The sequence below is a fragment of the Alligator mississippiensis genome, chromosome 1 (genome assembly GCF_030867095.1).
Source record: "Alligator mississippiensis isolate rAllMis1 chromosome 1, rAllMis1, whole genome shotgun sequence".
Taxonomy (NCBI): domain Eukaryota; kingdom Metazoa; phylum Chordata; order Crocodylia; family Alligatoridae; genus Alligator; species Alligator mississippiensis.
The window spans coordinates 23,337,176-23,360,379 of record NC_081824.1 but is presented as its reverse complement, the minus strand read 5'-3'; the positions used below and the strand labels follow the sequence as shown (position 1 = coordinate 23,360,379).

Genomic DNA, 23,204 nt, shown 5'->3' with positions numbered 1-23,204 from the left:
TTGGCCAAGTAACCGGAGCCCCGCAGTGTGGCTCCATCTTAAACTAAAACAGCCCCAGTGCCCAGAGCAGGGCCCGGGAAAAAGAAGGACCCCTGGTGTGAGGATGGGGAACTGGAGCCAGTAAGGGCTCGGCTCCCATGGGAGCACCCGGGGTGCCCAGTGTGGGGCCCCAGGCCATTGAAAGGAGCCAGAGTCGCCACCAGAGAGAGGTCATCATGTGACTGGCCACCAGGGGACGAGCCTTGGCTGCTTCAGAATGGGAGCATGAGTTGCTGGGGAAGCAGGTCCCACAGGGGAGGTGGACTTGGGAGAGGAGGGTCTGTCACCTCCACCCTCCTCCTTTGTGGGAGGGGGCATGTCCAAATCCCAGGGGGCTAAAAGGGAGGGGCTCCAGGGAACACCCCATGGCTGTACTGAGTGCACCCCCTTATTTTGTGATTGTTGTTGTTTCATACTGTAGAGGTTAATATAGTTATGGGTACTCCTTAAGGGAGTTTATATGCGTTTATCCTTCTTCATTGCCTATATGTGTTTATTACCTATTATCGGAACATACCTGTATTGTTGCCTGTGTACATCCATGGTATTGCTACCTCAGCTTACCTGGGTTATCTAAATTGATGCTCATATGTGTTTATTATGTTGATGCCTTGACTTACCTGTTCCAAAGTGTTAATGCTTATTCTGCGCAGAGGGGTTAATTATTGCATATGTTGTGGATCACCCAGCTCATGTTTTTGCATTCCCTCGAAGTGGTACAGTATGTTGATCGCAGGTTATTGTTATGGTGTCTGTGAGAGTTAAGTTACACCCACAAAATAAACCACTATATCTTTTTTTAATATGAACTGGTTAATTTCCTTTATTTCTCACCTGCCACAACTCTGATGGAATAAGGTACAGAAATAAACACAGTCCTGAGAGATGAGGAAGATACCGTGTCTGTGGTTCAACAAAAATAACTCTTCTGCAAAACTATTATGTCCCTCTTAGATAAATAACATCTTATATATATTCAGTTCCCTCTCTCTTTGAGAACTCTCAATTTCTTGGTTGCTTGCCCCATTCTCCTCCGCATGGGTCCCAAGCAAATAGCAATCCTAGGTCTCCTTGTATTTATTACTGATATCAAAATTGTGGGGTTCTCTTCTCTTTGTTAGTTTTCATTCATTCTCATTCCTTTCTCTTAATTTTAAGTCTCTGGGATGTTACTTGATGTTTAAATTCCCTTTTCTCTTTCTTGTAGTTTCTCCCTGTTTCTTCTGGGTTGTTTTCTTCTCTTTTTCCAGCTAAATCTGGGTTACTTCCCCTTTAAATCCTTCCTGCCATCTGCTGTCTCTCTCACAGCAGGCACTCTCTCCCCTCTCCCTTCACATGTGCTGCTCTCTTTGTTTCTGTTTTCCTCCTGATCTCTCTCTCCCCCATCTGGGTAGCCCCGCGACTTTTCTCCTGGGAGAGGCTGCTAAGGTAAGTTTTCTGCTTTCCTTCACTCCCCCAAACTTCTGTGAAGGGGCAGACTTGGTGCCCCGTCACACAGTCAAATACTAATGTTACTGTAAATATTTAATGTTTCTTATTCATATTTATTTATTGTAGCAATACATTTGTATATACAGTAAAAGCTCTGTTATCTGGCACCCCCCGGGAATGAGGGATGCCGGACAACAAAATATGCTGGTTAATTGAGTGGCCTGAACAGGTGCCCCTTTACCTGTTTGGGCTGCTGCATCTTCCACTGCATCTGGGGCATCACCGCCCCTCCTGCAACATCACTGACCCTTCCACCAGCTTGTAAGGTGCCAGTTACTGGAAATTTTACTGTAGTTAAGTGCTTGGTCTTGGCCTGGCTCTGTAGAGAGGAGAGGGAACTGCTCCCAGGTGGCAGGGCCATCTCTCAGCACTCTTGCCTGACCACCCCATCCCTTCCACTGGCAGACAGGGAACATCCCTGGATGTACCCAGGCTACATTCGTTTTATTGTTCTTCACCAGAAATTAAAGCCTTGGTCCATTTCAGCTTCTCATGCTTTGATGTCATTAAAGTCAACGTCATCTTCCAATTGAACGTAATATTTGTCCATAACAGAAATCAAACCTGTGAAAAAATAACTATAAACAAGTAATCTAGAAAAAAAATAATACAATTTCCAGATCTATCCAAGTGGTGATCCAGGTGCTAACTTGCCCAACACCACTGCAGATGGAACCAGAGACTTTACAAGCTAAAAACATGAGCTGTAGCAGCTTGAGCTACAGCTTCTTAAGCATGACTATGACAGACTTATTTCTTCTGTAGATCCACATCACCTGCAACCCATTGCAGTTAAGGATGATTGAGCTGCCTTATCTTTGGGTCCAAAGGTAGCTGACAAGGCCAATCTGGATTGAGAGGTTCTATTACAACTTGGGCATGTGTTTCCGTGCAGAGTGGGTGACTGGATTCTTGGTTTGGTCCATCACACTTTTTCTGCCACTCCTGCTTTTCTATCTCCTGTTGACATTATGTTGTTTCAAAGTACAGAGATCCTTGCAGCATACTCTTCCTCCATTTGGACTGGTCCTGGGTGATAGTCTCCCATGAATTGATGTCAATATTGCAGTTTTTGAAGTTGGCCTTGAGGACATCTGTGAAGTGCTTTCTCTCCCCTCCTCTTGAAAGTACACCTTGACTAAACTGGGAGAATAGAACTTGCTTCAGGAGTTGGACATCTGGATGATGTGGCCAGCCCAGAAAAGTTGGCATTGGATGATTATCACCTCAAGGCTCATGGTGTTTTCTTGCAAGAGGAAACTAATTTTGGTGGGTTTGTCTTCTCATTGGATTTAAAAGATCTTCTGCAGGCAGCATTCATAATACTTTGCCAGTGACTTGAGGTGTCTCCTGTGTGTTGTCCATGTCTCAGCTCTGTACAGTAAGGTAGGGATCACAACTGCTAGGTAAACCATAAGCTTGGGTTCGAATCTGATGTTGCAATCTTCAAACGTTCATTTCCTCAGGCACCCAAAGGCTGCACTTGGACATTTGAGAAGATGTTGGATTTCTTTGCTGATCTGAGGCTTCTGTGAGAGGTGGCTTCCCAAGTACAGGAAAAACTCAAAGTTCTCCAGACTCTCACCCTAAATTTGAATTTCTAGACCTAGGGACTGCTCATTAAAAACTTGTTGATGGAGAATCCTAATCTTTTGAATGTTAAGCATCAGTCCCATTTTTTCTTGTGTGCCTCGGTAAAGATGTCAATGATTGCCTTAAGACCTGCTTCCAAGCGAGCACATACTATAGTATCATCAGAGTACTGGAGCTTAATGACTGAGGTCAAGATAGCCTTGGTTTTGGCTAAGAATTCACTGAGATTAAACAGCTTTCCATCCATTTGGTAATTTAGCTCCACTTCAAATTCATATAGATCCAGATAGGGATGATCTGAAAGTATTACACATTTATCAGTGACTTAGATCAGCAAAGCAAACATGCTCATCTATTAGAGAACTCAAAAGCCTTGATGGTTTCTTGCTTAAAGTGGCTTTTGCTTCTTCCCAGAATTTTGTGCTTCCCCCAAGATTAGTATATTCAATATAGGTAACAGAAAATTATCAATAAAATTGGCTAGAGCTTGTTTGAGAAAAGACACAGCAGGTGTGTCTAAATGTGCACACAACTATGCACAAATGACTGCATAAAAACTGCCATTACTGCACAGTCCCAGTGGCACATGGGTCATTTCTGACCCTACTGCACAGTAGCAACTTTGCTACTGCACAGTAGCATCAGCTTCATGGTTCATGCCTACTGATGCTACGTCACCATAGCATCTCATGTAGACACACCCATTGTGACATAACAGAACAGCTTGCTCTGCCATAGCCTCTTCTTTACTTTTTCTGTGGACAATTGATATCCACCAGTAGCACTGTCAATTGTCACCTTTTAAAAATACCATATTCAACTGTTGAAATATGGTAAGGAAGGTATAAAATAATTCTAAAACTAAGGCCATCTCATTTTCCTATTTTTCTTCGGTGCTTTTATCTGCAGAAAAAAAATCATCCTTTGTAATAAAATGCTTTCCTCTCACCTTTAAGAAATATTCTTAAATCATAGAAAATTAGGGCTAGAATGGACCTCAGGACGTCATCTAGACCAAACCCCTGCTCAAAGCAGGACCGTTCCCAACTAGATCATTCCAGCCAAAGCTTTGTCAAGCCAGGCCTTAAAAACCTCCAAGATGGAGATTCAATCATCTCTCTAGGTAACCTGTTCTAGTGCTTCACCTCCCTTCTAATAATAAAGTTTTTTTTCTTAATATCCAACTTAAGCCTCCTTTGCTACAACTTGAGGCCATTGCTCCTTGTTCTGCAACCACTGAGTCAGTCTAGCTCCATCCTCTTTGGAACCAGACTACAGATAGTTAAAGACTGCTATCAATATCCCATTCAGTCTTCTCTTCTTCAGACTAAATAAGCCCAGTTCCCTTAGCCTCTCCTGAGAATTCAAGTGCCCCAGCCCCTGAACCATTTCATTACCCTCTGATGGACTCTCTCTAATTTGTCCACATCCTTTCTGTAGTGGGGGACCCAAAATTAGACACAGTACTCCAGATGTGGTCTCACCAGTGCAGAATAGAGGGGAATAAATCCTTTGCTCAATCTATTGGTAACACTCCTACCCATGCAGCCCAGTATGCTGTTGGCAACAAGGGCCCACTGCTGATTGATTTCCAGGTATTGTCCACTGTAACCCCCAGGTCCTTTTCTGCAGAGATGCTGCTTAGCCACTTGGTCCCAAGCCTGTAGTGGTGCATAGGATTCTTCTGTCCTAACTGCAGGACTTTACAGTTCTCCTTATTGAACTTCATAACTTTTCTTTTGACCCAATCCTCCAATTTGTTTAGGTCACTCTGAATCCTAGTGCTGCCCTCCAGGATATCTACTACACTCCCCACCTTGGTGTCATCTGCAAACTTGCTGAGGGTGCACTCCATCCTGTCTTCCAGATCGTTAATGAAGATATTGAACAAAACTGGCCCCAGCATTGACCCCTGGGGCACTCCACTTGATACTGGCTACCAAATAGACATTGAGCCATTGATTACCACCTGTTGTGCCTGACAATCTGGCCAGCTTTCTACCCACCTTATAGTCCATTCATCCAACCCATACTTCCTCAGCTGTTTTGCAAGAATGCTGTGGTAGACAGTATCAAAAGACTTGCTAAAGTCAAGGCATATCACATCCACTGCTTTTCCTGCATCCACAGAGACTGTTATCTCATCATAGAAGAGAATCGGGTTTTTCAGGCATGAGTTACCTTTGATGAATCCATGCTGACTATTTCTGATCACTTTCTTCTCCCTCAAGTGCTTAGAAATGGATTTTTTGAGGACCCACTCCATGATTTTTCCAGGGACTGAGGTGAGGCTGACTAGTCTATAGTTTCCTGGATCCTCCTTCTTCCCTTTCTTAAAGATGGACACTATATCTGGCCTTTTCCAATCATCTGGGACCACCCCATATCACCATAAATTTTCAAAGATGATGACCAGGAGCTCTGCAATCACATCAGCCAACTCTCTAAGCACTCTTGGATGCACTGCATCTGGCCCCATGGACTTGCACACATCCAGATTTTCTAAATATTTCATAACCTGTTCTTTCACCACTGAGGGCTACTCACCTTACCCTCAAAATATGCTGCCCAGTGCAGTAGTCTGGGAGCTGATCTTGCCTGTGAAGACCATGATAAAACAGACATTGAGTACTTCAGCTTTTTCCTCCTCATCATCTATCACTCAGTTGCCTCCCCCATTCAATAAAAAAAACACATTTTTCCCTGACCTTCTTCTTGTTGCTAACATACTTGTAGAAACCTTTCTTGTTACCCTTCAGAGCACTTGCTAGCTGCAACTCCAATTGCGCTTTGGCCTTCTGAATTTCATCTCTGCATGCCTGAGCAATATTGTTCCCTAGTCATCTGTCTCTGTAACTGGGTCCTAGCAGCAAGGCAAGGCCTGTCAGAACAGTTATATATATATACAGTAAAACATATATTAATAAAAAATGCTAAGTCCAACTGGTCACTTGCCACATTTGCTATTCTTCTTGCACATCAGGATGGTTAGTTCCTGTGCTTTCAGAGAGGTGCTTATAATTAGATCATCTAGTAAGCAAAATTAAAAGAAACTCTTAAACAAGTTATCAAAAAAATCTAAAATGTCTACTATGTCTCCTTACATATAAGCAGGACCATTAATTATGTAAAAATAATTATTTCAAATATTGAAACTATATAGTATAGCTTTTCACAGATTTAAAATGTTTGTCCATAATTAAATCTCTATCCTTGAATGTCATAGCCAAAGCCAGGTCTTGCTGAAATAATTTGAGCTAGCTGAATCACTTTAAAGACTACAACTAAGAAAATTAAAACCTGATTTTTTTAAAAATACTTTTACTTGGATCCCTTGTATATGTTTTCTTTTGCAGTCATAAAGAAGTAGCACACAGGCTTCCCTACTTTGTCCATCTGATTGGCTTCTACCTGTGCCAATGTGCCACCTCCAGCTTTGAGAGGCTAGTTTCTTGAATTAACTGCTAAAATGGCTAACCAGGGTGCCAAGCAGTGCTATCTTTTGGGTGGATTCTCCTTATATGGATGCTCATTAATTAGGAAAATGGACTGCCTTCAGAATGGCTTTCAGGTTACTGTGACATTCATATGCAGGTTACAAACTAATGATTGTTTCCCATGAAGAAAGTAAGGCTCTTCTAATTTTTTAAAGAAAAGCTCATGAAGGGAGAAAATTTGAGCAGAAAATATTCACATCATAAAGATAAGAATCCATGTAGCTATTCTCCCCTTGAGACAGAGATTATTAGCTTTGTGTATCAGGCCAAAGTCACATTCTAACAGGGTCAGTCAGTCTCAGGATCCACTAAGAAATCAGAAGTTAACTCTAGAGAGAATCAGCCTCTTTTCTGTGATGGTCTGAGTCCTTTTCTGAATGTCAATAGATGCCCACCCTATTTCACCACAAAAGGTCAATTATAAAACCAGAATGACGAAGACCTCTTACCAGAATTAACCATTGTGGGGTTTTGGTTGGAGATCTATATGATCCAGAAATGTCATAAGTCATGCTGCTTCTCTGTGGTGAAATGCTGCTTACTCCCTCCCATTCCAGAGTAGACTAGGGACAGACATTCAAAAAGATTTAGCCTGAATTGATTCAATCTTTGCAGGTTAGTCTAACCTGGCTAAACTAAATCAGTTTGCAACTACACAGCCATTCCCTCTGGACTGAGAAAATGTAGGCACATGCCAGCAGTGACTTAAGCTAGAAGCCAGGGGACACTTGAGCAGCCCTCCCTTCCCTTCTACAGCACTGAGATAAGGGAGGGGGGGCATGGCCAGGCCCTGGTAGGATGCTCTGATTAGGGACCAGAGAGGGACCCAGCAGGGAGTTGATAACACAGTATCTAGCACCCCATCTAGAAAACAAAAGATTCTCTCATTAGTTCAAGCTCTTCTTCAGCAGCTTTTCCCAAGGAAGGAGCAGAGGGACATTACCAGCTGACCTGCTGATTAGCTCCAAAAAACCCTAAGCAGACATTGTCCTGTCTGCCTTTGTCCTGTCTGCCTTACACGGACACAACTCAGCATTAGTTAGCATACCACATGCTGGCTGTGGTCCGGTCCAGGCTGTGGGAGAGGGGAGGGAGAAATCCCTGCTTGAGCAGGGAGTGATTTGGTGGGGGGCAAGGGAAAGCCAAACATATGCTGCTGTTCCTGCAGCCCCCACTGGAGCTTTAGCTAGGGAGCAGAGGGGCTGGGCCAACCCCACTCTGGAGCACAGAGCCCAGCTCAGGGTTGCAATGTATCTGGGATGATGGGGGACGCTGGTTTAAGTTAAACCAGGAACAGGTCTGGGACAGACATTTCATAAACTGGTTGGACCCAAATCAGTTCATTCTGATACAACATTCAACCAGGTTTATCTCAAACCAGTTTCCGCCATTTTCAGACTGATTTAAACTTTATGTGCACTGAACATCTGTTCTGTTACAGGTTTGAACCAATTTCTGATCACCTAAACTGGTTTATTTGTAATGTCTGTCCCTAGCTGTATGGATTAGGGATAAAATATAATTGTCTTTGAGTGCTGCTAAATCTGGTTAGTGGTGTTTATAAAAAGATTAACAAAAAAACACTTCTGGTTAGTGTTAATAAATTAATTAGTATAAAATGAGTATGTGTGTGTGTGTGTGTGTGTGTGCATGCATGTGTGTGCATGTTATGTATGTATGTATGTATATAATGAGTGTGAAAATGCTTCCTCCAATGGTTAGATAAACAAAATTAAAAAAAAAAGAAATGCACAGAGCAGAGAGAGAGCATATGCTTCAGTAAGATACAAATGATAGTCTTTGCCTCCTAGAAGATATCATCACACAGGCAGGCTGACATTCACAGAGGGATGGATACTATTCACCACTCAAATCCCTGCTAAAAATACAACACAATACATTGTTGAGGAGGTGGGAGGAAAAGAGCAAACAGCAGCAGCATTCACACTGCTATACAAGAAGTGCCTTGTTATGAGGTTAGGGAATTGAAGAACACGGATGCAAGTGGCACTATTTGACCTCATTGTACTCTTGTTCAGATGGGTGTGCTGGTAGGTCAGTAGCCTTTACACTGCTACCTCCACTTTACATGATAAGTGACTGTTATTAAGTGAGACATATTAGCTACTGAATGAAACCCCACCGGAGACACATTAAAAGAAGGGTCATACAGGTGATTTTTTTTCTCTGTGTGTGTCTTCAGTAAAAAAGAGACTTAAGCCAGGCTCACACTATGCCAGGCCACAGCACCTTCAAACATACTGTGTTGCTCTGTATGGGCCACTCTTTAAATTGAAACTGGCATAGCCGTATCTGTATGGTCTTTTGGGTTAGTTAGTTAATCAAGTGCAAATTTGCTCACCCCATGCTGATTAGCCAGGCTGTATCACTGCATAGATGTAACTGTACTTGGGGACCTACTTAATTCTTGATTTCATGGATTTTGCAGGAACCACAAAATCCACAATTGTCTGTGAAATCAATTAAAAAAATTATAATAAAAATAAAATTCTGGCTCTCCAGTGGGAGCTAGCATTCCTCGCTACCTTGCAGCCCTTCTGGGAGGAGAAGGCACAAGCTGTCAGGGAGGCATTAAGGGCAGCCAGCATCTAGGCCACCGCCTTATCTTTCCTCCCCACCAGGGTCTCTCTGCCAATCAGCAGTGAGGGGTGGGGCCACTGGGAAATGCCCATGAAATTAACTCTCCATGCCACAACCAAGCTGCAAAAAAATTCCTTTGTCTAGCTGTGAGCTAAGTCACTAGCTATACTGCTTCACATTTAAGAGGCAACCCAAGAGGATCAGAGCAGGGCATATTTGTTGGTACCACTGCCTGGCACACTACCTTTGCTATATAGACACAATTATGTAACCATACCCTTTAAAAAAAATATTTCATATGCAAATCTTTGATTGATATTCAAAACACAGGATTGCAAAGTTGCACCCAGGACAGAAGCATTATTGCGAAATGGGGCAGAACAAGAAATCATCCATGGACATTATTGAATTCACAATATGGATTTTAAAGGGATTAGGCTGTTGACCCCAGTGATACTCCAGGTGTTCACTGTCTTGTTCATCTCAATTGATCTAAACAACCCACTGATTAACTTTCTTAGTAGCATGCCCTTTCTTTCTCCCTTTCCTTATAGTATGTATTTTCATACCCAGGCTGCTGTCTATGAAAGCTCATGCCTCTGAACCAGTCAGTTTTTAAGGCCACATCTAGATGTACACAGGCATGCACTTGCAATGGCACAAAGAGTAGTGGCATAAATTTTTGCTGCTACATTATGCCACAGTGCACACCCCTGTATGCATGCTTTATAGCAGTACACATTGTCCCACTGTGAGCAAACTGGCCTTTCCCAGATCCTCCGGCTCCTGGCATGGTGGAGCAGCAGGAAATCCCAAAAGCAAATTTTGTCCCCATGTGGCAAACTTGCAGAGCAGGGCACGTTTTAGTGTTCTATGCATGCAGTTTGTGGCACCACAAAGAGGTTTACGGCACCACAAGCTGCACACCCCTGGTCGTCTGTACATGGCCTAAGGTGCCACCCTGCCTTACCTTCTGCCTGACTTCAGATCAGGGGCAGCAAACAGTGGTAGCTTGAGGGGGATATAGCCACCTCAAAATTTACCTTAGACCCCCCCATAGCTGCTCCTATCCAAGTCCCCCACGTCCCCCTCAGGCTACTGCCACTCACCCCACACAAGTGAGCTCTCCCTGCTCCTGCCCGCAGCCCACAGAGGTGCAGTGCTCCTGACCTGGCCAAATAAGTATATTTGGCCAGAAGATGTATAGTGCAACCCCCCAATTTTCTGTCTAGCCCACTTCAGCCCCCCACCAGGAAGAGGCTGGTACTGCCCCTACTTCAACACCTCTAGGAAAATGGTGCTAATTATGTTTTGCATTTGCATATTTCATATACAACAAAAGACTTGCTAGTGGAGACCATGGTTTGAATATATGGGTTTGCTTTCTTTTTCCCTGTCCTCTCATAATCAGGGCTATTGCATGCCATACATCCACAAGACACACTGAGGATAATGAAGGCCGATTGCTTGTGTTCCCGAAAGGCTTTTACATGCAGGTTCCATCTTATCATCTTGTTCAACTGATCTGTGTAGCCAGTCAGAGAGATTGTGGGCTGTATGAGCTGCAATATCATCTGTAAACTGTTTACTATTATCTCAGTCTATTTTATTCAAGCCTCAATTCTATAGGCTCATTACTTTCTAGGGATCAGGCAAAGATAAGATGCTGGAGCAAAACAAAGCAGATAAGATAGTACTGAAGCTTAGTGGTAGGGAGAAGAAGTAATGCAATGGGTTGGGATCCCAGTTGAAAAAATGTGCGCCAGCATTTCACTGATATAGTTTTAAACCTTGGGGCTATGTCAAAGTATCAGTGTTCCTGATTTTGAAGATGGCTGCAATGAGTGTTGGTGTTGCTTCTCTAATTAACTGTAACTGGCCTGAAGAAAGACAACAAACTCCTCTTCAGTTCAGAATTTACAACATGAACCCATATGTTTTATCATATTCAAGTTTTAAAAATGTAATGATTGTGACACACAGGAGGACAGCTGAAATATGATTACTCCCTAGCCCCATTCCCTTATAAAAAATCTGTACTGATTTTACTGGCTCCATTTAAGGTCAATGCAATACAATACTACTTAGAACTATCCTCAAAGTCAACTGGAGCTACCTTTGTCTGAGTCAGTCTCTGAGGTCACCTGCTCAGAGTCTCTGAGGTCACCTTTTAACAGCAGCTTTGTCTTCCTTTGTGTCTGACATTCAGGATTTTAGAAGACTTTCTAGAGCTTTGAAGTCTGAGACAACAGCTATTTGAGCTGTAACCTTGTAAACCTTGTTCCAGTCAGCTGGGTGGTTCTTAGCATAGGCCTCAGGAGTTCAAACAGTCTTTGGGCACATCTACACCTGTTATTAGTGCACATGAATAAACTCTGGGGCTTATTGCTCCAGAGTTTATTGCTCCCAGGCATCACATCTGCATGTGCACCCAGGACCGCAGCATATTGAGCTGGGTTGGAGCAGCCCCAGCTGGCAGGGGGCCCAGAGAGTCAGCCTGCCAGCCTGGGGCTGCTCCCCCAAACTCAACTTTCTGCAGAAGAGCTGAGTGACACATGAGGGTACTTCAGTGTGAGGCTAGCCGGCAGGCAGCCCCCACACTTAAGCACCCTGATGCCCCAGCCAGTCAACATGTCTACATGTGCACTGCTGAGGAGTGAGTGTCTACATGTGCACTGCTGAGGAGTAAAAAACTGTGCAGCAGGATAGTACTTGTATTTACAAGTACTATCCTGCTGCAGATTTTTTAATTTTTGTATTTACAAGTACTATCCTGCTGCTGAGTTAATTAATCTACTCCAACCTACATTATCTTCTCCCTTCCACTTAATTTTTTTTCTCCTTTACACATTGGTAATGAGCTTCAGCCTGGTATTAGGGCTATCTCTTTTAACATTTGCCTTGCTTTTTATTGGGAACTGTGCTAAACTGTGAGAGTTTTCATGTTTTTAACGTCATAGCTAATACACAAAATGCTTTGGTGACAGTTGCTTTCAAAGCAATGAATGAAATAAGGAATGGACTCCTGAATTCTGTTACCTTGGCAGTTTTGATAAGAGAAAACACCCACAGTGTTGTGATAGTAGGGAGCAGTTTCATTTGCTGCTCATTCTTTCCTACTGCATTTTTATTATGTAACAGTCTACTTCTATCACAAAGTATTGTGCCCAGGTTAACAGCCTGCATGACTCTGCAGTTTATTCTTACAGCTACTGTAATTCCCTTTTGAAATGATTTGGTAGCTCACCATCTGCAGCAAAGGGCATATCTGGAAACTGGCTTCTCTGCAGTTTCACAGCATCTGTGATTAAACTATTTAAGTCTAAGAATCACACTCAAGGGAACTGAATTTCCATACCTAATAACTGCTGTCTGCACTTGCCTCTCTTGTGAGTTCCTTACACAGTTGCAAGTTCTGGATAAAATGTACTCATGGAGGAGGGGTAATTAAACTACCGTGGGCATCTGTGGGAGGGTAAGTTTGACGTAAGTAACTTAAAGTATAGGTGCTTATAGAGACTACCGAAACACCTTCATTGATGTGTAAAATTGTGCTAGAAATCTCAGAGCACCAATCCTCCTTGTAAGAATTCCAGAATTTCAATTTCTGGTTACAGTAAAAAAAATATTGCAATAGGATTTTCTTGTGAAAAATGGACACTCAGTCTGCATAAATGTGATTGTCCTTTTCTGTGAGGAAATGAAATAGCTTCAAAACTCTATAATGCTATCAACCAGTGGTTACTTATCTTTAGTTACAACAAAAGTGTACTATGGTTTTTCAATATGAATATCAGAATCCATCCTGAAGATTTGAGGAAACTTGAATGTTGCTATGGATCTATTACAAATATTTAGCACTTCTAGTAAAAACCAATGTCAAACACTTCTAATTTATATAAGAAAGTGTGAATTTAAACTGTGTTCTCAGCGTGCAAAAATACTTGATAATGGGTTCAAGGTTTTATATTGTACTTGACGGGTTGTTTATTCTTAATAGGGAATTATTAGGAATCCCCTAATAGGGAATTTCTGTAGGGATTACCAAAATGTGGCGGGATTCATCCCACAGCTGGGCAGTTAGCATTAGGCTGTACAGGAGGGATAGAGAAAGAAGGAAGGGAGGGGGTGTGGCGCTCTATGTCAAAGAGCAATACACATCCTCTGCCAGCAAAATGGGGTCAGAGAAGGGGCAAGCTGAAGTGCTTTGGGTGAAGATACAAGGGGGTCATGGGGAGAGGGATTTAATGGTGGAGGTCTACTACAGACCCCCCAACCAAGGGGAGGAGCTGGACCGGGAATTTTCGAGGCAGCTTGCAGAGGCACTTAAGACAAGGGATGTAGTTGTCATGGGTGATCTAAATTACCTGGACATCTGTTGGGTGGAGCAGTCAGCCAGGTCGGACCATTCTAGGAGGTTCCTGGCCGAGATACAGGACCTTCACTTAACCCAGGAGGTGCACAGTCCCACCAGAGGAAATGCCCTGTTGGACCCGGTCCTGGCCACAGGCAATGATCTGGTAAAGGGGCTCCAGGTCCTTGACCACCTGGGTGATAGTGATCATCGCTTGCTGGAATTCTTCATCCAGCGCAGGGTGTCAAGGGCCTGCAGCCAGGCGGTAGCCCTAGACTTCAAGAATGCCAACTTCAACAAGTTGAGGAGATTAGTGGGAGAGGCGCTGGGGTTCTTGAGGGCAAGGGAACTCTGTGCCCAAGATGAGTGGTCATTCCTTAAGGAGACAATACTCAGGGCCCAAGGGGTGATGATCCCAACAAGAAGCAAGGGGGGCAAGAGCGCCCAAAAGCCTCCCTGGCTCACCAAGGACATCCGGGAATACCTGGTTGCCAAAAAGGCAGCGTACACCTGGTGGAAGGGGGGGGGGGGGCTATCTCCAAAAAGAAGTATACCTCCACTGCTCAGGCCTGTAGGGGGGCTGTTAGGAAAGCTAAGGTGGACATAGAGCTAGGACTAGCATCCAAGATCAAAGATAATAAAAAGTCCTTTTTCAAATATATAGGGAGGATGAAGAAGGCACCAGGAAATGCGGGGCCCCTGCAAGAGGAGAAAGCAGACCTCTTTAACAAATTCTTCACCTCCATTTTCTTGTGCAGGGACCAGGACTCCCCCACCATGATTCAAGACAGACTCGAGGGGAACGCCTCAAGACCTAAGGTTGAGGAGGACCGGGTTAGACAGCTTCCAGAGGGGCTGGCCGTGTTCAAGTCAGCAGGTCCAGATGCTCTCCACCCCATGGTGTTGAGGGAGCTAGCAGGGGTTATTGCAGGGCCGTTGGCACAGCTTTATGAGTGCTCGTGGTGCTTGGGTCAGGTTCCAGATGATTGGAAGATGACCGATGTGGTCCCCATCTTTAAAAAAGGGAGGAGGGAGGACCCAGGCAACTATAGGCCTGTCAGTCTTACCTCAATCCTGGGGAAACTCTTTGAGAAGATCATCAAGGAGCACATCTGTGATGAGCTGGTATCGGGGATGATGCTCACGGGCAACCAGCACGGTTTCATTACAGGCAGGTCATGTCAGACCAACCTGATTGCCTTTTACGATCAGGTCACAAAAGCATTGGATGCAGATGTCGCCATGGATGTAGTCTTTCTGGATTTCAGCAAGGCCTTTGACACTGTCAACCACCCCATCCTCATTAAAAAACTAGGCAACTGTGGCATCGATGCCTGCACAGTCAGATGGATTGCAAATTGGCTGAAGGGTCGTACTCAGAGGGTGGTGGTGGACGGGGCATATTTGACCTGGGGGAAGTGGGCAGCAGAGTCCCCCAGGGCTCAGTCCTTTGGCCTGCACCCTTCAATTTCTTTATCAGCAATTTGGACGATGGGGTGAAAAGCAACCTGTTCAAATTTGCAGATGATACCAAAATTTGGGGTGAGGTGGGCACGTTAGTAGGGAGGGAAAGACTGAAGAAAGACCTCCGAAATCTGGGACTGTCCTGGCCAAAGCCAGATGTATGGTCACCCTACTTATAATGATCTCTCTCTCAATTTTAACAGCATGTGATATGGTAAGACAGACAAAAAATGAAATATCTCTACCTCTTTTAATCTCAAATACTGTATGAGATCATGTGCTCAACAGTAAGGGAAAAAATGGGTTGACAGGAAAGTTCATGCGCAACAGATATAAAGCCTGTGTCCCAGTCCTGCAGAGCTCGTAGTATTTCTTGCAATGAACCACTTATCCTCATCTCCTATGCAAGGTAAAATAGAAACTAAAGGCACTCATTACCTTGCTAAATAAGGCCCCAGAAGGCTTTGGCTCACAACTAACTCAAATGTTTGTTTTCAGAAAAATTTCACTGCTAAATGCTTGCTCAAAGATTATTTCCGTTAGGAAAAAGAAAAGGCAATGCTGCATATATTTCAAGGACAGCACAGCCAAGCTTCATAAAACCTCATGGCTTACATATCCTCTTAGATACACTGTCAGGTCATACTGAAGATGGAAACTGCAACATTTTAACTATTGACAGTATTTATATTGCACCAGTTAAAAAGGCCCTTCTGCTTTGAGATATCAAGTATTCCTAAATATTAAAAAACTATTTTGAATAAAATGAGGAATACTAAGGGAAACAGTAATTACTAGGGCTGTGTGAAACAGCACCATTTCATTTCTACTTCCGTTTGACATTTCAATGGGACAGCATTTCATTTTGAGTTTCATTTTGTTTTGAAACCACTGTTCTGTTTTGTTTCATCAAAACTGTTTCACTGTTTTGATGTTTTGCCCATGGACTATAATGGGGAAGCACAAAACTGCCTACAATTTTGTCTTTTCTTGAAGGGATGGTAGCCTCTTCTAAGGCCACGAAACCTGCCAAGTTTCAAGGAGATAGGTGCAGGAGTTTCTGGGAAACTGAACCTCAGACTGCTGACAAGCAAAACTCATGACATGTGTGGCTGCGTGTGTTTTCCATCCCTCCTCCAGAGCACTTGATTTGGAAGGGACAACGAGGAAGGATGACAGTCACTGGCCAGCTACACAGTCCATATCAGAGCAGTCCTTCCCTCCTTTTTCCCCCACTTGCCCCTCCCTCTCCTTACTTTCTGTTTCCCTGCAGGCAAGCTCAGCTTCAGAATTCAAAACTTTTTAAAACTTTCAAAATGTTTTGAATGCCCTCATTTCATTTTGAGGCTGTTTTGAAGCCCTTAATTCATTTCAATTCCACTGTTTTGAGTTCAAAACAAGTCAAAACAGCATCAAAATGAAACAGCTGGTGAAATTTCATGCAGTCCTAGTAATTAGAACCAGAATCAGCATATAAATACACTCTGTAAATCTATTACCAAAGTAAAACTATATCATGACAGGAATGTAATCAAACTAAGTTGCGGTCTACCAGTACTAAAAGCCTTATAGCTGGATATCAAAATCTTACTTTTTGTTTACTCAAAGAGAAAACGGTAAGGGAGCAATGGAAGAATGTAGCCTTATTCATGGGCTTGTACTACTTTAGTGCTGCATGCATGAGTCATGCTAGAAGAATAGTTTGTTGGATGAAACAATCTGGTTTGAGATCAAATGGAAGAATTCTTGAATGTCTTTTATGTGTTTTGTAAACTAATAGGCCACGTACCAACGTTCAGTTTCTACTGGAGGAATCTCTGTTCTCCAAGTCAAAGTAAAAGTGTGCAAATGTTCAAGCTTTTTCTGTGAGAGCAAAAATGTCCATTCCAGGAGAGAAATAACCTAGTGTAATATACTGTGTGAACTGAATATAATTCACTGCAATGTGCATGTGCAACAGCAGGAAAGCAGCCCAGATGACTAGATTTGGACTGGAAGTTCCAAAAGTCCCCAAGAGGAACAGTCCTGCAGAGCTGTGCTGAGTGCATGTAGACTACAACCCCCTGGAGACAAAGGGAGAGGGTGCAGAAAGCAGTGGCAGAGTGCAGGACACAGCGGCAGAAGGGAATGCATAGCTGGAGATCCTAGAGGAGCGGCAGATCTGGGACCGCGGACCGGAGCAGCGGGACTTGGACATGGAAGCACGTGAAGACTGCAGTTGAGGACTCCAGACTAGAGGCTGGTTTGAAGCACTTCCAGAAGTATGGGAGGGTTTGTTTCTTGAGTGTACATACCAGTGGTAGTGCTACCTGTACTTGAGTGAATTCACCAGTGTTGCTACTTATTGCCTGTTACCTAGTCCCTAATTGTACCTTAATGTTAATGTTAATGTTTATTTACCTGTTCCTTTCTCTTTAGCCCATTGGCTTGTGACCCTGACCCCTAGCATTTTCTATATAAAAATGGGAGTTTCCCTTTTTTGCTTCCTGTACCAGTTTCTGGGGTTGTGGGGTTTAGTATAGTAGGAACAACCAGGGTTATATTGTTCCCAGGATAGTTTCCCCCCAGGAGACAGAATGTCTGCACACTTCTCCCAGCTTAACTCCCCCTGAGCACACCTACACGTGCACATTTAATGTGCAGTAATTTAGTTTACTGCTCAATAACCTACACAGTACAGCTGTATGTCTACATATGCACACCCATACTGTGCATTAACTATGGTGACTTACACCGACTTGGATGCAGGTATCAAATGTGAGCCTGATTAATTAGTGTGCAATAATGCACATGTAGATGACTTACTGTGCAGCAACTCTGTTTGTATGGACTAACTTGGGAATAATTTTAGCCCTATGTCAGTCCACATACAGTATTACTGCACTTTAATGGCTGCATGTGTAGACACTGGCCCAAAAAACGGTTAGTGCGCAGTAAATGCACATGTAGATGCACCCCCTGAGAACCAGGAGGAATGGAACCCAGAGAAAGGCCCCCGTGCTTTCTGGAGGCTAGGGCCTTCTGGAGGCCCCCATCCCTTCTGAAAACTGCTGCTCTGCCCTGCTGTAGACAGAAGGGGAGGAGGGGCAGGATGGGAAGCGGCCTCAAGCTGTTCCCTGCTTGCTTCTCACACTAGGAATTCTTCTTCAGGAGTCTTGGTGTAAGAAGCAGGTAGGGGCTTCTGGGCACCTTCTCTCAGGCCTGTCAGCTTCCTCTTGCCTTCCCTCACCTGAGTGGCAGGGGTGGTAATTGAAAAGCCAGACATTGGTCTTGCAAGCCTTGCTCTCACCTGCACTGGCTTCCCTTGTATTCCCCATTCCACTCAGATGATTGGTGAGGGCAGGGTTAGAGGGACTAGAAGCCCACCTTGCAGAGGCTTTCCTGAAATGTGCTCCCATCCCCACTGACTTCCCCTTACTGCCCAGCTGACCCAGGGCAGACTTGATCAAGGCAGGCTGCTGTGCCACATGGCAAGCTCAGGAGCCTTCCTGCCACAGCAAAATGCCCTTGCCTCACACCTCACTGTGCTGTTAGCCTGGAGCAGAGCAGGGCAGGGTGAAATAGGCTGCTATGCCCCTTCAGCAAGGCTCCCAGAGCCTTGCAACAGTAGCTAATTGGTCCTCCCTATCTGCAGTCCTCCAGGGGATCTCAGAAAAGTGCAAGGAGCAGAGCTGGGAGAGGTCCCACCCTGGGAGAATGGCTTCTTCCTGTCAGTCACCTGATTGATGGGATGGGGGTGCATTCTCCCAGGGTTGGAGTCATCCCAGGGCTGTCTATGACAGCTGCTGCTTTTCAGTCACTGCCAAATATCACTTAATAAACTACCCCCTTCCCAGGCAGAAGAGAGGGCAGGCAGTTGATTAATGAGCTCTCCTAAGGGCAGACATGGCCCAGGGAGCAGCCATCTGGTGCCCCTTGGCTAGAGAAATTGCCTATGAAGCTTTCCAGCTATGGGGCTGGAGGAACATCTGTACAGTCTAACTCCCAGAATGTTTGTATGCAGCCACAATGTGTAATGTTTAACACCACTGCTGGCCACCCTATTTAATATATTATCTATAACTTTATTGCTTCCCCCAGCCGGTAGGATGGCAATTAGTGACATCCTTGGCTCCCCTACCCTGGTATGTTACAGGGTTTTTAACTGGTTCTCTGTGGCTGAACAAAGTAGATCAGAGGTGTCAGAGATATGGCCTATGGATTTGGCCCATTATCTGGCCCCCCGTGCTGCCCCTGGGTCTGGAGTTGACGCACATACAGCATGCAGCATGTGCCATGTGCCAGATAGGCCCATGTGCAGGTCCTGGGGTATGTGCCACATGCAGAGCATGCTAGAGCTGGCCTGGGACCCACGCTGTACACTATGTCTGCCCCGGCCTGTCCAGGATGTGTACCACATGCACTGCATGTGGTATGCATCTGGAAGTTCCAGGACTTTCCAGGACTAATACCTGATCAATGTGTGTGGACTGACTTTAGTCCCAAGTCAGTCCACACACAGTGTTACTGCACTGTAATGGCTCGACATGTAGACGCCAGCCTTTCTAGATGTTCCAGGACTTGTGCTCCATATGACAACACCTCTTCCCCCCACCAGCTGCTCTAGTGTGACTGGCCAGAGAGGACACTGTGTACACTGGATCCAGTAGGGGGGAGGCCAACTGGATTATGGGCCTGGTTTTTCCTGCAGGGATGGCACTGCACCACTCATCTAGCCCACGGGGCTAAATTAGTTTAACACCCTCGAGTAGATGATCTTGTGAAAAAATGTTTGCCTGAAAGTGCAGGAAACTGGACTTGATGGCTGAGAGGCCCCTTCTGCACACCTATAGCATGCCTTATATTTAAAGATGAGCTACACAGAATCATTATCTCTCCCAATTTATAGAGGTAGATGTACTCACCCTTCCGGTAATGTGATCACAAAGACTTTGCTAAAGCTTTGGTCAAAGTAGGCCTGGCCAGAAAACCTGATCAATGCATGAGCTCTTTACATAAGCAAAACTTGGCATGTGCGCCAGATGGGCACTCTTGCCAGAAGGTGGAAGGGGGAGATGGCTGCACAAAGTGTAGGATATCCCAGTGCCTGTATGATAAGACTAGAACAGGAACACTTAGGTCAGGATGTGAAGAAACCCATGGTGCAGGATGGTTTGAGAAATTCAAGATGCAGGTGGAATGCAAATACTTAATTTGATTTGATCAGCGTATAAAAAAGGGATAGAAAGTATGGGAAATTTGAAGTGGCCTAGGGGATCCTGTGTGGTGTAGTTGTGACTACCTTGTCACAGGCACAAATGCTGTAATTCCTGGTCTGATGTACTTGTTAGTCCAAAATATGTTAGGGCTGTTCTTGTAGACAATAAACCTGGCTAAATCTTTGCAACTGAACTGAGCCTGTGGTCATTCTCTAAGATGAGATTGGTGTTGGAATCACCTGACTGAGACTTTATCAACACCACAGTTCCTGAGACTTCAGCACTGAGAACACATCAATAATACCTGATGAGGACAATAGCAACAACGACACTGGTAACACAAGACAAAAGCTTACCACACTTAAGTCTCAAGGGCTGCATCTATATGAGATGCTACTGAGCAGTTGTTACTGCTCATTTATTTAGTACTGGTATAAACAAATATGAAATAAATGCTCAGTAACCTGAGTTATTGAGCAGTAGTATTAGTGAAATCCTTTTTAGCAACACTACTGCGCAGTAGCATCGCATCATTGTTTTTGTCATGCAAGACTACTGTGCAGTAGTACCAGGCTACTGTGCAGTCAGCATCTTGTATAAGGCATCTCAAACTAGGCCTACAAGCTTTGGAAACTTTGAAAGTGTTGGAATAAATCCATTAATTTTTCTGTGTTTGCACTATGAATGAAAGTATTTGTCACCCAAAGTATTATGCTCTGACTCTTTATTCCAGACCTCAGCTGTATTGTAACAATCACCCCCTTTTCCCCCTTCAGTAACATTTCTATTTACTTCTTCGGGACAATAGAAAAAGCATAGTCAATTTTCTTTTCCCATGCTTGCGCTGTCTTCAGTTTCTATACCAAAGACTTTTAATAATATCTTTCTTATAATGTTAGTCAATACATGGTTTTTCATTATCTTTTCTTTCACTTCTACGAAGTCTATCACTGCTCCATTTTCCTTTCTATGCACAGCACTATGCAATCACTTTATCTGGTCCCTCTTCTGTCTACCTTGCTCCCCCCCATCCTCCCATTTCTCAAATAGTCTAAGAGCATCCAGCAACAAAACAGCATGGAACAGAAAAAATAGCTAAAAGAACTTACATATTTACTCTTTATATGCTTGTTTTCTTCAGTGAAATACACTACTGTATTTCTGAATGCTGAAGTATGTAGCTTCAGCAGTTGTTTTTGGTTTATGTATATATAAATAGCTGGTTAACTATTGCTGTGGTGAAATTCACAGGAGAAAATAAGATCTGAATATATATATCTTATTTTCTCCTGTGAATTTCACCACAGCAATATTTAACCAGCTATTTTTTAGATGCCTTTATGAATCAATGCACTGCATCTCACCTGATTCTAGAGGGAAATGTAAGGCCAAAATGTTAAAAGAGATACTAATTGGGAGTACTTTCATTCCTGAAGCAGCTATGCTCAAGCTCTAGAATATACAGGTGGAGAAAGAGGTGTTCAAATCCTTTGAAAATCAGGACCCAAAAGTTTGCACCTGGACTAGTGATGTCAATGGAAAATGTTTAACTTAGCCTTTAAGCAATAAAAAGGGAGCTTTCAAGAAGCAAAACTGCAAATTTCCTTGCCATGATCTTGAACATGGATATGAAAATAATTTTACATTACAATCATTTTTTCCTTTTTCTTTAACTGTGAAACTGTTTGCAGTCTGCCATGGGACCATCTCATTGTTTTCTACTTTCATTATTTTTAACAGAGAAATTTCTTCACTACTTCTTCAGTTTCTTAGAGCATTTATCATTTTTATTACTTTTTTTTGCTTTGCAAGTCTTCCATATATAAAAAGCAAAGCTTATGCTTTCAGTCTGAATGACTTTGTAGTTCAGCTTAAGGTAGGTAGAGGAAGCACATCCTCTAGCTCCATTTACAATAGCCACCTTGAACACAGTCCCAGCAGTCACAGAAAACAAAATCAACTGGACATGCCTGTTTACCCATGTGCCTAAACAAGGGTCTTTGAAGTAATCTGAATACACATATGGAGCACATCAGAAAGAAGCTGTCATTTTGCGTGGTCACTCAAGTGGTCTATAAAATGGGTACAATGAGCCCAGTGAGTATGATCTTGACTCCCTTTTGGGGGGAGGCCCATGAAACATGCTGTAACAGCTACTGTAGTTCTTGTTTATTTCAAGGTCTAAGATACAGGAGGTCCTTGGGACTGTCCACACAGAGGACAAAGTGTGGCACCTTGCCCATTACACAGGCTATGAGTATAGTCTATGTGAGGAAGAGAGCCATTACTTCAGGAGAGGCTATGTAGAAGAGCCAGGCACCTAAAAGTAGTGGAGAATTAGATTTATGCAGCTATGGAATTGTCTAGATTTTGTTTTCTATGTACTGCAACTTTCTTCGGTATGTACTTTTCTAGATCCCAGTTCTTGTATTTGTCTTTCCCTCCTTCCTCAGGAGGAAGGAGAAAATGTAAATTATACTCTTACACTACATGTTGTTCTTAAGCAGAATCCACAATTTAGAATTAATTCAAAATTAGCAAAGCAATTCCACCCACTCCTAAGGTAGCATTCCATCTGAAGGCAGAATTGGTTCTGTTTTGCCACAATTTGAGGTGAAATGGTTAACTATTTGTTCATGTCTAATGAAGACCAATTTTGCAATTCATGATCTCATGAAGTTATAGCTATTGTCATACCCTATTTTGGTTAAGTTGCTAAAAGAAACATATAACTTCAAAAGAAATAAGAATTCACTTGAAACATTTTTCCAGTTCATGTGGAGAAATGCATTTTCAAAGCATTCTATTTCATTGTATATGAATGTCCATCTTTTTCCATGTAATCTCTCAATCTCTCATAGGTATTCCTAAGGCAACTATTACCATTATATTTAAGTGCATGGAAAATTTTGAAATGACACATTTATAAAAGGGGTTTTTGCTCACTATTTTTCTGAGTTTGAGGGC

General features: G+C 43.4%; 1 long non-coding RNA gene across 1 annotated transcript; it reads left to right on the top strand.

Moving 5' to 3' along the window:
* Positions 1 to 1,342: 1,342 nt before the first annotated feature.
* LOC109281732 (uncharacterized) lies at positions 1,343 to 20,430 on the top strand. The gene is made up of 2 exons (XR_009462910.1): positions 1,343 to 1,467; positions 14,334 to 20,430. It is a non-coding gene; the product is annotated as an uncharacterized LOC109281732 (long non-coding RNA).
* The last annotated feature ends 2,774 nt before the right edge of the window (positions 20,431 to 23,204 follow it).